The sequence below is a fragment of the Hyaena hyaena genome, unplaced genomic scaffold (assembly GCF_003009895.1).
Source record: "Hyaena hyaena isolate Hyena2069 unplaced genomic scaffold, ASM300989v1 scaffold_1321, whole genome shotgun sequence".
NCBI lineage: Eukaryota > Metazoa > Chordata > Mammalia > Carnivora > Hyaenidae > Hyaena > Hyaena hyaena.
Genome location: NW_024081949.1, coordinates 118,359 through 123,720, shown reverse-complemented (window position 1 = coordinate 123,720; position 5,362 = coordinate 118,359). Strand labels below are relative to the sequence as shown.

At 38.6% G+C, this 5,362-nt stretch overlaps 1 pseudogene; it reads right to left on the bottom strand.

Annotated features, from left to right (window-relative positions):
* Positions 1-3,237: 3,237 nt before the first annotated feature.
* Positions 3,238-4,589, bottom strand: LOC120225079 (annotated as a pseudogene).
* Between the last annotated feature and the right edge of the window lie 773 nt (positions 4,590-5,362).

Here is a 5,362-nt window from a genome sequence, read left to right as displayed (position 1 = left end):
TATTAGCTCTATATAATCATTCAAAGCTAATATCTTAGCAGTTTTTAAAAATTCTTTATTGACTGTACCTTCACCTAGATTAAACTCATTTTTACTCCCCTTAGCAATAGTGGGGTTTGTAAGGTCACAATGACTAGATAACTTGTTCTGATTCCTTTTGTTGTACTTCACATAACTAAAAAGTATGGAGAGAAGGCTTGCATCTGGCTTGGCTTCATATTTTAGAGAAGTCTGTATTTGTCAGCAAGTCTTTTCACTGTCTATTGTTTGAAGAATAAAACATAAATCTTTCAATAGAGATGAAAATTGTTTACATTTGTGACCCATTTTCTTTGTTTCTAGTGATATAAAAGCCCCTGGAAATTAGCAATTAAGATAGCCTACATAACAGTGAGTATATACCATACTACATATATTTTTTTTATCATCTTGCATTATGACTTAGGAAATGATGTGACCATAAAGTAAAATAAAACTAAATTTTACTAAAGCCCTTTGTGTCCGAATATTTTAGTATGAAAAACATAGAATTTATACACCTTTTCGTTAATTTTTATTTTTTTAATGTTTATTTTTGAGAGAGAGAAAAAGACAGAGACAGACAGATAGAATGAGAGCAGAGGAAAGTCAGAGGAGAGGGAGACACAGAACCTGAAGCAGGCTCCAGGATCTGAGCTGTCAGCACAGAGTCTGACCCAGGGGTCAAACTCACAAGCAGAGATCATGATCTGAGCCAAAAACAGTCAGTTAACCGACTGAGCCACCTAGGTAACACTATACATTTTTAACAATTACAACCTTACAGCTAATTTGATCTAAACTAGTTAAGTCACCTCAGTTATATAATTTCTTTAATTTTGCAAAATTATATCTAATGAAATGCACAGGTATTAAGAGTACAGCTTGATGGGTTTTGAGGAATGTACAGTCATTTAACCAATATTTAATCAAAATACTGAACTCTCCTACAACATGAAAAAGTTCCTTCTGTGTCTTTCCATTTAACCCCTATCCATGCTGCCTGCTTAGACTCAACCACTGTTCTTATTTCTTCCCCGTAACTTAGTTTTGTTCTTCTATACTTTCATGGAAGTGGAATCCTATACTCTGCACGTGTTTTGCTCAACATGTTTTGGAGATTTGCATATGTTTTGTGAAATCTCCTTTGTTATTGTACACTGTGCTTTTGTATAAATATACCAGAATGCATTGATCGAATCATGTGTTGATATACATTTGTGTTGTTTCCAATTTTTGTTTCCTTTTTTATTGCCATTACAAAGCTGTAATGAACATCCTTGTTAAAAGTGTTTATGATAAATATAAATTTAAATTTCCTTTGGAAATTATTACTTTGGAAATAAAATACCTGGGAAGGTGTACAGGTTGCTTATTTATAGTCTCTCAGTTCCAAATTCGAAAATTTGGCCTGCTTTGTGAAAGTGGATCTGGGCCAATTACATATTTTTCCTTGGTCATTTTTACCATGTTAAGTTTTGTCAATAGAGGGCGCTAGAGAAACATTGCAGGAGGAAGGTTTGCCTCTGGGTTGCACTTAGCGTCTCTGCACGTTTCTGCAGTGTGGACACTTTCTCCAGCCTCTTCCTCTACAACACACGGAGCTTCCCCAGCACCAGACTCCTGCTGCCTGGCAGACAGACACAGTCAAACCACCTCCCTTGGCAGCACACCCACTTGGTCCGTTTTGGAGGACAATGTCTCCAGTGAGATACCTTTCCATGAACAAGTTGCCTCAGAACTTTTTTTTAAACAACTTTATTGAGGCATAATTGATTTATAAAAAAAAAATCCTTCACATATCTAATGTGTATAGTCTGATGAGTTTGGAAATAGGCGTATACCTGTAATCTCCTGACCTCAATCAAGGTAATAAACAAAACCATTATGCTAAGTGAAATAAGTCAGTCACAGAACAAATAATGGCATAATTCCACTTATGTGAGACATCGAAAGTAGTCAAACTTATAAAAGTAGAAAATAGAATGGTGGTTGCCAAGGGATGGGGAAAGCAGGAAGTAGGAAATTGTTCAGTGGGTATAAAATTATAGTTATTACAAGATTGAATGAATTATAGAGATCCACAGTACAACATATTGTCTATAGTTAACAATAGTTGTGCTTTTACCCAGGACTTGTGAGGAGTCCGTTTCCACCAAGCTCCACTGCCGTGAAAGGGAAACACTCCTCTGCCCAGTGAGCACCCCACTGAGTCTTCCCCTGAGAGGCGGGTATCACTTTTTTGGGTGCCTTATCTAAGCCCGAGGAGTAGTGGCTGCTCCTTTTAGGTGTGATTCCTGTGTTCTTTGGAATTGTCTTTACTTGCCTCCTCTCTAATCCCTTGTTATATTTAATCATTTTCCTTTACATTTTCTTTGTTCAAATTGCTCATGACTTCTTTCCTCTGTTTGAACCAAGTCTGATACAGAGGAGAATAACTGGATCTGATAGTAGGTACAAGTTTATTACAAACTGCCAAGTGATTTCCTCAATTGGTTGTATCATTTTACACTCCCATCAGAAATATAAGAGTTTTCTGGATACCCCATATCCTCTCTAGCATTAGGTATTATGCTGTCTTTTAAATTTTAACCATTTTAACGTGTATATAATGGCTGTTGTAGTTTTACTTTGCAATTCCCTGAAGACCAATAACATTGAATATCTTTTCATGTGCTTGTTGATCATTTATTTATATGATATCCTTTGTGAAATGCTTTCCAAGTCCTTTTCTCATTTTAAAAAATAGGTTATCTTTTTATTACTGGCTTAGGGGAATCTTTATATTCAAGATGCCAGGCCCTTGTGAATATTTTCTCCCACTCTGTATCTGGCTTTTCAAATTTCTCAACTCTTTTGAGAAGCGGAGGCAGAGGGAGAGAGAGGCAGAGAGCGAGAGAGGGAGAGAGAGAGAGAGAGAGAGAATCGTAAGCAAGCTCCACACCCATCGAGGATCCCCCCTGGAGGCTTCATCTCAGGATGGTGAGATCATGACCTAAGCAGAAATTAAGAGTCAGACATTTAAACAACTGAGTAACTCAGGCGTCCTGAGAAGCAGTTTTTTTTTTTTTTAAAGACACATTTATTTAGACTATTACATTTAGCAATCAACAGCATGGGTGCCAAAAAAATTACATTAAAACTCTTTGTTGGAATGCTTTACACTTTCCACGGAATAAAAACTAAAATAACCTGCAATGTAATTAGCCACAAGTGCAGTCAAGTTCCCTGTCCATACACATGAGTATTGTCTAAAATATGTCTTCTTTGTAGCAGCGAGGCTCTGCCACCATTGTGCTTGGCCGAGTTCACAAATCTGTTGTAACCTGTTGCTTCCCTGCCACTTCTCTGGCTCTCCTCTCTCCTGCTAAGCTTTGTTCCCTGGAGGTAATTAAACCTTTTGTCGCCGCCACAGCTGCTGCTACAGCTTGAACCCCCGCAGCCACATGGGTTTCGTGGTTTGATAAAGTATCAGCCTCTACCACCATAGGGGCCAGAGTTTCTGCATCCAAAACGTCCTCCTTTCATGAGTCCAAAATGTGAAGATTGATTGTTGTCATTGCCAATATCATTATAGCTTCCGGGGCGCCTGGGTGGTCGGTTAAGCGTCCAACTTCCGCTTAGGTCATGATCTCGCGGTTCGTGGGTTCGAGCCCCGCGTCGGGGTCTGTGTTGACTGCCAGCTCAGAGCCTGGAGCCTATTTCAGAGTCTGTGTCTCCCTCTCTCTCTGACCCTCCCTGCTCACGCTGTCTCTCTCTCTCTCCTAGAAATAAATAAAAATATTAAAATATATATATATATATCATCATAGCTTCCTCCACCTCCAACTTGCTTCCATCATTACCATCCCCACTGCCACCATATCTACCACCACCTCAACCGTTACCAAAGCCACATCGCTCACTGAAGTTTCCTCCATGACCAAAGTTGCATTCCCATGAAAACCACCTCCACAACCAACACTGAAGTTTCAGAACCTCTTCAACCAATTGGCTGGATGTGGTTCAACCTCTAGCCATCTTTTGCTTAGAGCTTTTCTTACTTCATAGCTGTGGTCATTCCCGAGTATGGTATTTTTGAATGACCATCTTATTTACAGAGTCATAGTCATCAAATGTTACAAAAGCAAAGCCTCTCTTTTTGTCCCTGCCTCTGTCAGTCACGATGCCAATCACTTTAAGTTTCTCATATTGTTCAAAATAATCTCTTAGATGATGTTCTTCAGTGTCTTCATTAATGCCGCCAACAAAAATCTTTTTCACAATTAAGTGAGCACCGGGTCTTTGAGAATCTTCTCTTGAGACAGCTCTCTTTGGCTCTACAACTCTTCCATCCACCTTGTGTGGCCTTGCATTCATGGCTGCATCTACTTCTTCAACAATCACATATATGACAAATGCAAAGAATCTGGAGCACTTGGTGTTTGGATCTCTTATGACCACACAGTTGGTAAGCATTCCTCATTGCTCAGAATGGCTCCTCAGACTCTCATGGGTTATTTCCAGGCTCAAACCTCCAGTGAAGAGCTTCTGAGCTGTTCATGCTCTTTGGGAAATTTTGACTCAGACATGATGATGGTGGGAGGGCAGACTTTAATGATGCTTACTCAGTGGCGTCCACAGGCAGAAAGCCAGAAGCAGACATTTTTAATATTAATAAAGAGCAGGGGGCACCTGGGTAGCTCAGCTGGTTAAATGTTCAACTTCAGCTCAGGTCATGATCTTGCAGTTCATGAGTTGGAGCTCTGTACTGACAGCTCAGAGCCTGGAGCCTGCTTTACAATCTGTGTCTCCCTCTCTCTCTGTCCCTTCCCTACTCACTCTCTGTCTCTGAAAAAGAAATAAACATTAAAATAATTTAAAAAATAGTCATGAAGAGCAGTTTACAAATTTTTCATTAATATTTTGGGGATTCATTTTCCTTAAGAAATTTTGCCTACAGTGAGATCACAAAGATATTCTACCATGTTTTCTTCTAAGTGCTTTATACTTCAGTTTTTAAATTTTAGGACTACCTCAAATCACTTAATCTAATTAATCACTCAACTGAATAAACTAATTTATTAGATTAATCTAAATTCATGTTTGTGGGCAGTGTAAATAATGGTCACAATTTGGGTTTTTGGTTTTTTTTTTCCTCCATCTTGTCTAGTTGTCTAGTTGATCCAGGACAATGTAATAAAAAGGCTTTGCTTTTTTTCACTGAGTTGCATTGAGTACTCTTAATTTCTTTTCTTCCTTTACTGCCATTAGCTATAATAGCAGTGCAATTTTTAATAGAAGTCATAAGACTAGACATCTTGCTTTAACCTCAATTTTTTACCAATATTTTACCAATGAGTGG